General features: G+C 36.5%; 1 long non-coding RNA gene across 1 annotated transcript; it reads left to right on the top strand.

Annotated features, from left to right (window-relative positions):
* The first annotated feature begins 8,738 nt into the window (after positions 1–8,738).
* Positions 8,739–10,011, top strand: LOC146614754 (uncharacterized). Its single transcript, XR_014907027.1, has 3 exons — positions 8,739–8,959; positions 9,310–9,465; positions 9,918–10,011. It is a non-coding gene; the product is annotated as an uncharacterized LOC146614754 (long non-coding RNA).
* The last annotated feature ends 2,731 nt before the right edge of the window (positions 10,012–12,742 follow it).

Below are 12,742 nucleotides of genomic sequence, written 5' to 3' on the forward strand. Positions count from 1 at the left end.
CCTCCACTCATGACCAAAATTACTATATGACCTACAATGAACCTGAGATTTGGTTGCCTTTGAAATAGTTGCTCCAAAGATGGGGACTCGGTCTACAACCACTAGCAGTCAGCTGCCATCTTCAAAGTCACTTTATGCCCATTAAGATGGACATAAAGTGGCAGCAACATGGAGTCAGTCTGCTATCAGTAATTTTCTAACTGAATGTTGTCAAGCTGCCAGTTACATGCATCTGTTTTGTGATAACACAGTGATTAACTGTGAAAGTCAACAAAAGTAGGGAATTTTCTTTCCACAAATAGTGACATACACTATACTTTCAAAAGTATTCACTTATCTGCCTTCACATGAATATGAACTTAAGCGACATCCCATTCTTAACCCATAGGGATATAACAGTACATACAACATAAGGTTGGGGACACCTGCAATCAGCTGAGTCATGAAATGTTTCTCCCACTCAAAATGCTCCATCCAGATGAACAGAACCAACACTTTTGGGATTAAACTTCTAACAATTACTGAGTCACAGCAAACAAAGGTGTTTGAGTTGTTCTGTTTAAGCTACATGATAAATAGGGCAATTTTCAGAAGCAGTGAGATGTTACTTTTGAAACTGAGTCTTGTACATTTTGGAATTACACTTTTTTTTTTGTACCTTTGGGTAATCTAAACAGATAATATTCTAGAAAAAGTTGGATATGAAACCTCTTAGATCTAATTCTTTATTCATAGTTTTCATGTGACTTGAGAGGTACTGGGACATGACCACATGGGCAGCCAAACAGTACTGCACTATCTACTCTACTTTCTGCAGTCCATCCTATGTATGTTCATAGAAGTTAACAAAATCCAATATTTACCTTTGCTTTAAAGAGAAACTATTTGTTGTTCTCCATCTCCCACACCATTCAGATTGAAAAATACATGTAGCTGTACTTTCATTGCTGGCTTCAACCTGGCAGTACACTGTAAAAAAAAAGTGCTGTTTTTACAGGAAAACGCTGGCAGCTGGGGTTACCAGGGACTTCCTGTAAAAAATACAGCAGCACAGTATATCGCTTTACAGATGCAATATGTAAATTGATTTACAGTGAATGAAACTCACATTAAAACTGTTAAGTCTACAGAAAAAAGAAGTTAATTTCACACATTAATGTGTAATAAATAGACTATTTCCTGTATCTTTTACAAGTAATAAATGCTTATTGTGGATCCATAAATTGTAAAATTAACAGGGAAATATCGAACAAAAAACTAATTTAAAATGGTAGAACAACGGTGAAACTGTGCATATTAAATGGAGCTGCTCTGTATATTATACATAAAATCTATTACTATGCTGTATATTTTATGTTTTAATGTAAAATTTTAACCATAAACCAGCAAATTTATTACTGCTACGCCCACATCCAAACATGCAAAAATCTTGAGAAAACACAAGAGAGAAAAATATCACTTCTGGGAAATTTATTTTGCAGCCAGATTAGCCAAATGACAGCAAGTGGATGCATTTTTTCCAACTAACACAATATGCAAGGCACACAGCAACTACACAATTCAATCAAAATATAGGCTATAAAAGCTGTGGAACATTCCTGCAAAGCAAGAACCATGTTCATGAAACAAGCATTTGTTAGACCCTCCACCAGAAAAAGTTAAATAACCTGTTAAGACTTTAAAACAAAAAACACATATTGTTCCAAAAATGATCATAATCACCATGCAATGCAACACGCACCCTGCTGTCACCACAACCATGGCCTTGGTCAGAAAACACATCAGGAAAACCACGTGGTGAAACAAACCTACACATGTGGTCTAGAAACACTGCAGTAGCAGCATGTTTTGTTTTTTTTAATTTTTATAAAGAACATTCCTTCAAAGCAAGAACATCTTCATGAATTGGCTTCATGCATTCGACCAGTAAAAGGTTTCAGTACACATTGTGGAACAAAATTAACAAAGTAAAACTAACAGTCCACTAACAGAGAGTCAAGATTTAGGCGTAGCGCCACTCATGGTCGGCGAGATCCTGAATCAGGGTGAGGACTCGAGGGTTCACACTGAGACGACGCTTTGAGTTTTTGTTCTCTACTTTGGTTCCTTTTTCTGGGTTTATGGAGAAGAAACACCTGTAGAATAAAAATCATATAAAAGGTTATTAAGCATTTTTATAATTGATCAGTTAAAATACAAGTACAAAGTAAAAATTAAGTATATACACATATATATACACACAGTCATGGCCATGACCACGTTCAAGACGAAGTATAACCAAAATGCTGTGGGGAAGTGAACAATGCATGGTCAAAAGTATTGGCACCCTTCACGAGTGTCTTTTGCAGTGATATGTCACACTTTAGCATTTTTAAAATCCAAAACAAAGGTTACAGGTAGTCAGACGTCAGCTGACGCTTGGTCTAGCCCTGAGTCTCGGTCAGGCTTGGACCCGGATTCAGACTGTTATTTTATTTAACAAAACACACACACACACACACACACGCACACACACACAAAGAAAACAAAACAAAATCCTGCATGGCTGCTCTTTCTTCTAAAGGGATCTCGTCTGTGTGGTCTGAGTCAGTCTGATGTTTTCTTTTTCTTATTTTGGGTGTTGAAGTGCGCCTTACATTTTCAATTCTGTTCTGCAACTGTTTGACAAGTGAAAGGTAGCCTGCGCCAACAATATCACCCTCTATTAAATCTAGCAGAGAATTGGGATATTTTGCCACCATTTTTTTGCAACGTCAATTGAATGTTTTCTACCTACATGAGGGCATTTTTCCATCATCTCAGTCACAACAATCCGGACCATTTGCCTCCTCAGTTTTGGGCGAGGCCCTTTCACAGAAAATCACATACAGTTCATACACTTGATGGAGCAGGGTATGGATCAGGTAACACTTATATTAATGTTAAACTATTTACAGTGAGAAGTGAGCTATTAGTTGGACATTATTTTGCCACAATACTATGCTTTAGTGGAATGACTCTGTATCCTTCAAGAATGTATGATACCAAAGGATAGAAATCAGGCAGGTCATTAATGTTGATACACTGTAACCCAAGACTGTCCTTTGTCACAGAATACAGATGGTATTCTGAGAGGAAGATGCCTTTGTGGATATCCATTAGAACATACACAGATGTGTCATTTTGAATCAAGATGAGTAGAAGTTCACCAAACTCCATACACTCGTCATTTCTGTACACAAGAAACTGTTCCTTCTTATATGCAGTGCCCTTGTACTGAATGTCTGTGGTAACTGTGGTATTGCTTTCTGAAAAAGCTAACTCCCTGACTGCATGCTGAATAGTGTCATTGTAGAGGTTGGGATAAAACACACAGCTCTCCTTCACCTGCAGCAGTTCACGGCATTCTTGCCCTGCTAAAAGATAAGCCTGATACATCTGATGACGTGTTGACAAAGTTTGACAAATATTTTTGAAGCTTTTCAAGTGTCTGGCACATCTTTTAAAGTAACTGTGTTTACATTCAAAAGAGGGACATTTCTCCATGCCCTTAGCGGAAATGCAAATTATATTTCAGCACAATATGTATACACAGAACAACCCTAGGTCTCTGTAAGGTAGATGTGTTGTGTGTTTGTTACCTCTTACCATGCTCACCAAGTGTTTAAAGTCCTTCCAGCATCTAATACATGAGAACACACTAAGTGAGGGTGTTTGATTAGACAGAACAAATGTGTGTGTTTGGGGAGTTAGATGAGTATAAGGACACAGGTCTGAGTTTACACAGTGTCCAAGTGTAGAGTGGACAGTTCTTTCTTCAGGGTGGAGAGGAAGGAGACTTCATTTCATGGCTAAAACTGACAGCCAGTTCATGGAGATATATTACATGCCTGAGGCTGATTTCTTCCTGCTTGAAATGTCTTCTCCTTCTTTTAGCCAGTCCCTTTAGTGGTCAGCATCATCTGCCTCTATCTCACCTTATCCCTAGTATCTTCCACTGTTGCATCAACACTGTATGTCCTCTTTGGCTACATTCATGAACCTTCTTTTTCTCACACTCAGCGTCCTTTATTGTCTACTATCCTCCCTCTGTATAGGTCCAAACCATCCAAAGCTTATCTCTCTAACTTATCTCCAAGGAGCTTAATCTAAGCTGTCCCTCTGATATACTAATTTCTAATCCTGCCCATTCTGGTCACTTTCAGTGAAAATCTGAGCATCTTTAATTCTATCACTTCCAGTTTGGTATCTTGTCTTTTTATCCCTTAGCCATAAAAGGCTGGTGTGGTGGCCGAAAACATTAGAGCACTTATGCAAATATGTGATGTCTTGACAAATCAAGCAGATATTTGAAGTTTACACAGCACCATTCTCGCATGAAAATATCTTAAAAGTTTATTTTGTGACCCAGAAAGAGTAATATTTCAAACTCCGCCACGCTGTGTTCCTCCGCCACTGCCTCGTTTGAGTTTTGGACAAAATGGATTCTGGGATATTGCATTTCGTCATTTTGAGCTGATTGGAGACCAAAGCAGCCAATCAGATTTTTTTGCATCCAAGTCTGTGATTGGCTGGTTTTGTGACACAAATATAACGGTGTACAGAAAGAGTTGAACGCGCACGGGCAGAAATGTTGAGAGCGCGAGCAACACATTGCGAGCAAGCGCAAATTCAAAAACTGAGCGAGAGGGGCTGCTATTGTGCGTGTGTGTGGATAATAGCAAACACTGAAATACATTTTTTGCACGCAGCAATGAATTTTGTTCACTCAAATGTAGCTTTTCTTCGCTCAAAATAAATTTCTCCTCAAAATGCAACACTTGCACCTGCAATTTTTTTTTACATGGCTCAATTTGTTTTTACGTGCGCTCAGAATAGTGGCACAAAAATAACGCCATACTCAGAGATGATCCCTGATGTCATTCTACCACCACATTAACCTATCTGTCATTCCTACTACTTATCCCAGCACTGCTTCACTGTCCTCATATATGCCCTGCACCAGCAGCATACATTCATCACAAAAAATACAAATCTTTATGACCTTTTCTATTTCTCCACCAAGACTCTCAAATCAGTCATTGCATCTGTAGTACTCTTTCTCAGCTGAAACACTATGGTTTCATCCAGTGTACGTTTCTGGACCATGTTGGTGAAGATGTCTGTACTTACTACTTACTTACTATACATTTCTCAGAGACCCTCTCACGCTCCAAAATTGTGTTAAACAGTCTGGTCAAAAAGTCCATTCTCCTTTCTCCTACACATCTCTATAACACCATATTTATGCAATCTGGATTACTTAACACTTCCTCCAAACTAATGCTCTGCTCTTCCGTTTTCCTTTCTCTCTCATTTTCATTATTCATCAGCTCCTCAAAGTACTCCTTCCACCTTTGCAAAACACTGCCTTCATTAGTTAGCACATTTCCATTTCTGTCATTAATCACCCTAACTTCCCGCCTTTGTCAGTTATATTTTCTTTCTTTCTATTTTTTTCAACCAGCAGGAGTTGTCGTAACAGCAAGGATAGATCCTAACTTCATATTTTTTACTTTGTGTGATTCAACAAATTAGATGATCCATATCCAGAAAAATTCTATGTAGGCAATAAACAGTAGATATGCACAAATTTATTTATGAACCATCTATATTAGTGTTTCACACACAAATCTGGTTATAAATACTTTTAGCTTTTTTGAAATAAAAATTAGAAGACTTCAAATAATCTGTATGAACAAATTATTAGATAACAAATTGTTAATAATAATTTAATCTTAAATGAAAGGCTTTCTATAGAGAGTGGAGAGTAACATTCTGTAGAGACAGTCTAATGTTTTATTAATGAAAGAACTCACAGATGAGACATATTTACAGTCTAGGCACTAGTTTTAGTTATTCCACTTTCTTTCTTCTCCTGTGTTTCTGAGGAGTTTTTTTTCCCCCACAGACTTGGTTTAACATCATTGGTTCTGTTGTACTCCAGGGTAAAGCTGAACTGCCCCTGAACTGCCCCTGCCTCATTATGCCAGCTTTGAAACACACACACACAGACACACAATAATGCTTAGCTCATGCAGCCAAGTGATGTGTGTCTCTTTCATATCACTGCTCTTCTATTCCACCATTTTACCCTCATCTTTACTACTTATTCTTTCTTGTGTTGGAGAGAGAAATGCGTCTGCCTGAGCAGATTCTCAGTATATTTTACTGATTTATGGTGAGATGTCCAAAAGTTTCTGGCAAGTTCTTTTATCTGGCAAATACACATTTTTATACAGTTGTGCCCGTGGATGATGATCTTTGCAACTGACAAGCATCAGCGTGAATGTACTGAATTTGATGTGAATCTCATTGACTGTCCTATTTTTTATTATTGAACAAATGAACATGATTCCACAGGGGAAGCAAAACTAAACACACTGAAAATGGAAACACGAGACTGTCAAAATAAAACAGGAAACATAATGACGCGAAGACTGTGACAACAGCTTTACAATATGACATAAAAAACGCAGACATGAAACACATAAGACTAAATTCAAACTCAAATTCAAATTTTATTTGTCACATACACAGTACAACATTTAGTGAAATGCTTGTGTCCGAGCTGTGGACAGGCTGCAGACGTATCTGCGCCATTCCAGGCCTTGGTGTTATCATGGAGGGTCTAGCCAGGACCCTGGGGAGACAGAATGATACACAAGGAGAGGGACATGGAAACGAGGGACAGACATAACTAAAAATCAGACATAGAGGACAAGCGACTTACACAGGAAACAGAAAATAACACATAAAAAGGGAGCATGGATGAAACTTTAAACAAAACCCAAGTAAGACAAACAAATAATAACACTAGAACTTACCATTACTCTAATGCATCATAAGAAGTCAGACATACGAAATAAACTCAAAATGCTATTGTGTGCACCCATTTTTCCATCTGTTGCAAAATTTGGTTAAAGTGGTCATTATCTCAAAATGGATCTCCTGAGTGTCAGTTAATCTGATTGAATAATTAGACAGATATAAAAAAATACTAAAATAAAATAAAAAATACTAAATTGACAAATTTAAATAACATTAATATGTGCACATCCTGGCAAGAGATCTAGGTTAGAATTTCCCCCAAAAATCAAGATCTCTACTGTGAGTCCAGAGATATTCAGTGGTATTCTGCCCCTGACTGACAGAGCGATTGCCTTGTCTTTGTTAGCTTTCTGCTCCTTACTTGCACTGTTGCACACGTCCATTATTTGAGCAGTCTGACCCCATTTCTCACTTTTCCTCACTCATTACCTCCATCTTTCTGTGCAGCTGTCTCTTTCATTCTTCCCTCCTCTGCTCCATTATTCAGTTCTGCTGTGCTTTCTGTCTTTAACCCAGTTTTGTTGTTTTTCATCATTTAGCCTCGACCTTCCTCTCTGTCACTCTGTCTACTCATTTTCTCTTTACACAGGAAAATCATAAAAAATAGCATACAGTGCTCTCCACCTGTTATATAGATAACATTTAAAATCGAAAGATGCTTTTTGGGGTAGATACATGTTTGTTGCATGGGGTCTCTTTTTCTATATTTGGTTGCATTCATTTGTGAATTTGTCACCCTGCATTTGAAGACCCATGCATCTTGGGCTGTGTGCCTGCTCACTGAGTACATGAGAAATTCAATTACATGCTGTTTCAGAACACACACACACACACACACACACACACACACACACACACACACACACACACACACACATACAGAGTATAAACACTTTAAAGCTCTCTGGTTCACCTCCTTCTAGTTGAACTCCTCCTTACTTTTCTTGTTTAATAAAACACCATTCTACTATAGCACTGCCTCTAAAGGAACACTCAAAAAAATGAATGAGGTGGATTGTTCAGTGTATATTAATTATTTATTTTCATTTTACTTAAAATATATGTTTTTGTTAAGTTAACATATGTTTTTCTAATCAAGTCTACGTAATTGTGTCTATTATTCAACGTACATAATACTAATGTGTTACTTGATCGCATAACATTTAAGTTAAGTCAATTAGGATCGATATACCTTGTATATCCACAAGGTGGCAGTAATGCAAAAACAGTTGTAATGAAACCGCGCAGAACAAGAAGGTTTCACGGCTTGTACCTGCTCATGCGCAAGACTTCAAATTTAACTGAAAAAGGCTGTTTTGGCGCCAAGCTACTGTTTCTTTGAGAGGTAAGACCACTTTTTTCTTTGACTATGTTGTGTAGTATCTATATGTCCAGCATGGTTATATTTTGCGTTTGTCTTACAAGACATGTTTTATCGTTTGCGTGTGCTTGTTTTACATTAGTTTTACTGGGTCCTGGACATGCTTATTTTGTGGACTGTGTAAGAAACATTTTTATTGTTTTTTGTTTTATTAAGGGATTAGCTACAGGGGTTCATGGGGTTATTCTTTCAAGGGGTTATTTTTCCATTTGCTTTCTTGGGATTCCTTTTCTGTAATCCGAGAGTCGGAAATATCGAATAGGATAGCAAGGATAGCATAAAGTGACATTTAAAATCCAAAAAGTCAAGGGCGAAAGCCACTGTGACACCATTGTTCTGCTCTATCAGTAATCTGTATTATGTAAAAATGGTCTGTAAATACAGCATGTTTCCTAGCGGAGTTATACATATCAATGTAGTTATAAATTACAGTTTGTGAAAGTACACACTTAATTTTTTTAATAAAATTATTCAAGACATATGAGTGGACAGACAATGGAGGTCGACAGACCTGGTGATAATTGCTTCTATAGAAAGTTAGCACATGGCAGTGTCAATCTCTTGCTTTTCTTCTGAGTAGTATTTTATTTAGTTGTAATTCAAACAATAATTTGCTTCTTGAAATTAAGTAATGAATTTCTTGTTTTACTTTATAAATCTCAGATCCTGCCTTTACCTGCTCCCTCCTATACTGATGTGGTGTATGTGGTATTGCTGAGCTTGTATGTGGTATGTGAACTGTTATACTTTTAAAAACAAAACTGTTTTATAAGTTAAGTTTTCTTTTGTGACCCATCCCATGCCCCTGTTATTTCTTCTCCACATCTGAACCATGGTAAAGGTTGCAGTTCAAGGGCCTGAGGCATGAAATTCTTTTCAGATCAGCTGTGATCAATATTTTTTGGAACTTGATAAATAACAATAAAAGCTGTAATGGCTCCATTAGCATTTTGTGTAAATGTTTGTGTTAAAATTATAGCTTTAATGAGGTCTTTCTACATTAGTTTTAGTTTGTATATGTGTACATATAGTATGTATATTTACAGTACAGTATGTTGTGTTTGTTGACATATTTTCAGGTGGAAGCAGAATATGTGAGGATTACTACTGCTGCACATGTTCCAAGGCTTTTTACACAACTTGACCAATACACTGACCAGCTCATAAAAGTCTTCAAGAAAAAAGGAGGCGTTGCAGGGAAGAAAATTAGACAAACTTTGGCCCCAGCCACACAGGTGCGTTATTCTGTTGGTAGCAAAATATTATGGCTAATAAGATCATTTTCAAATTTAAACAGCTAGTGTATGGTAGCTGCACAGTGCACTTACATTTATATTAAGCAAGACAAAGTTTGGTACTCAAAACGTTGGAAAATTTAAATTACCTAAACATATGTAAAATCTGATCCCTTGATTTAGGTTAAACCAGAAGTGAATGTTTTTATGTTATGTTTTGAATGCAAAAAAGATGATGTATTAGTTTGTCTTTACCTCCATTATGGACATATATAATGTGGTGGAAACCCTGCCCAACAGGTTAACTATTCATGTCCATGTGATGATTAGTTGGTATTGTGTACATGTCTATCTGTGCAGTGGATATGTCATTCATTTTGCGTATAATGTGAGTTTCTGTCATCCTAAAGTATATCTGTTTTCTCTTCCTGTATCTCTGCCACTCTCTACAGAAGGAAACTATTGAAAAGGGGAGGGAGTGTGTCCTCAGGGCACTACCTTTTTACCTGAATGAAGACCCAAGCATCCTCTTCAAAGAATAATTGGTTGGTAATTTTAGTTTAGTTTTTTATCTGTATTAAACCAAATTTTGAATAACTAATGTTGTTGCATGTTGTAATGTTGTTGTTGTTGTAATTTGCATGGAACCTGTTTAAATGTTTTGGGAAATCTTCTTGTATACCCAAACTATTTATATTTATCGTTGAATCTGTAGTCTGAAATAGTGGCGCACTGGGGTGCATGTTCCTAATATTGTGTTTACGTCATTAAAGGGTAGCTTTGGCCCTTTTTCTTTCTTTTTTAAAAACTGGATGCCATTTTTCTATGTTTTTGTGTCTAAGCTACAGCTGTTCAGAGGGAGCTGGAACAAATTACCCTTGCTATCTTTACCATCGAAAGAGCTGATGCCAGCACTCCTCCAGCCGATGTGGGTATAACCATCTAGTGTGTCCTGCATGACCTGGAAGACCTGGCCTCTGCATGTGCACTCTTAATGGGTGGAATATATGCACTGAATCTCAGTTAACCTCAAGACTGAAAGCTTTCTTTGAAGTACTTCAGAAGCTCTTCCTTCATCTGTATGTCAGCAGACTCTTGACCAAGGTACAGTTGCTCAAGAATACACTGAATGAATAAGCCAACCTTTAATTTGGATGATGAATGTTCTGTCAGATGGACAGAAGTTTTTCGGAGGCTGAATGGGAATAAAATGGTAATTTGTAAATGACAGATAACGGGAAAATTACATTTAAGAGAAATTTAGAACATTTTGAAAAGTTTGTAAACTACTACAATTTGAGAGATTTTACTGTTGTGGGGGGGCTAGTAAGAGACAATCAAAAGTATTGAGATTTAAAGGATTCAATTGAGAGATGATACTGCACCAGAAATGTTGAAGGGTGGTGTGTATATTAGCGTTCAAGGCATATTGTTATGAGGTGGAAATATGTTCATATTCAGTTTGTGTTACATTGCGTGCATTGTAAAGGTAATTGCAATACATACTAAAAATAAGGGTAAGTTAGGAGGTTGATCTGATATCCTCGTGTTGGTGTTGTTCCCAGATCATCATACTAAATGTTGTTCCAGGATCAACATTGCAAGTGACCAATCAGAATGTTGTGACGTCATACTTTTGCGACTTCGGGAAAAACCGGCGTAAAACAAAAAACTGTACTTAAGCTGCGTGAAACCGCCTCTGTCCGCCGATCAACTGACCCTAACCCTAACCGTAACCCTTTAATAAACAGTAAGCAGAATTGATATTGTCCTTGCAACATTGGAATTTCATAAATGCACGAATGGCTTGGCGCGCAAAAGAATAACGTCACAACAATGTGATTGGTCACTTGCAATGTTGAACCTGGAACAACATTTTCATGATGGTCTGGGAACAACACCAACACGAGGATATCAGATCATCCAAGTTGGGAATGCAGGGTGAATGTATATTTTGTGGACTTTTAAAGACGAACAATTGTTTCCATGTTAAAATGTTTCCATCTGAAGTTTTTTGCCCAAACACTGGTAAAATAAATGTTGACAGTGGCAAGTGTTAAATGGTTACTGCTGTGCTGTTGCAAAAAAACTGAACGCTGACAAGCTGTTTTATTGTTAGACCATAATGTTGGCATGTTTTGTTAAAGTTTTATTTGGGATGGTGATGTGATTTTCTTTGATTGCTAATATCAGTGGACTATTTATTATTATTATTATTATTATTATTATTATTATTATTATTATTATTATTGTTGTTGTTGTTACATAAATTTTTTTTAAATTGTGGCTGTTGAGGTGGACACTTCACTTTGCATTGTTAAAGGAAAGCACTTCATTGGCATTGTGTTACTGGACTGACCCTAAGCAATCATTGCAAATAGCAACTTTGCTATCCATTTTAGACACTAAAAGAAAAAAACACTCACAGACCTTACTAGCATCACATGTGCATAACTCAAGTGTCATCTTATCAATGTGTTATGTGATCTTCAATGTTTTTTTTTTCCTTCTATTTCTGGTAGATACAGACATTTAATTTAAAGTCTTGATGTTGCATCTGTCTACATACTGTTAATTACTAACCCTAATGAGCTGTTGTGTTTTATTTTGGACTGGGTTTACACTAATGCTCACTGAATGTGTTGGCAATAAAAGAAATTTTAAAAAATAAGTTGGATGTACTTAATTCATTTGTGTGGAACCTGTTGACAAAATAGATTTATGTAAAACTAATTAATAAAGCACAAGGTGGCTGAAAATATAATATTTGAATTAATCTAACTTAAATTTAACATTTTACTGCCACAAATAAGAAATGTGTTGAAGTAACTAATCTAAACTATCTAACCTGAAAATATATCATCTATGTTCATACAACATAACTTGATTTAGTTAGTCTTAAATATGTCTTGTTAATCTTAAGTAGTTTTTTTTTTTAATTAGATGAACTAAAGATTTTTGCTTTAAACTAACATAATTCAATTTCGTGGAACCTGTTGACAAAATAATTTTAAAGTCAACGTTTCATTTTTTTGAGTGAATCACTCTCTTTTGTATCCTTTTCTTCTTCAATTCTCCCTTGCCCTCTTATCTAATCTTACCTCCAAGTTGTTTTCTCTATGGGAAATTTTGTTATATATCCCACATATTATATATCTTTAGAGTATTTCGAAAGCCCCCTATGCTCACTTTTTCCTCTCTTCCTTCCAATGCTGCTGTTACTCATGATTGTATTTCTCATTTTCCCCTGTATTCAATTGTAGAAATAATAACCAGA

Source organism: Diplotaxodon limnothrissa, linkage group LG17, assembly GCF_057381915.1.
Source record: "Diplotaxodon limnothrissa isolate DT_005_m linkage group LG17, D_limnothrissa_male_GT1.1, whole genome shotgun sequence".
Taxonomy (NCBI): Eukaryota; Metazoa; Chordata; class Actinopteri; order Cichliformes; family Cichlidae; genus Diplotaxodon; species Diplotaxodon limnothrissa.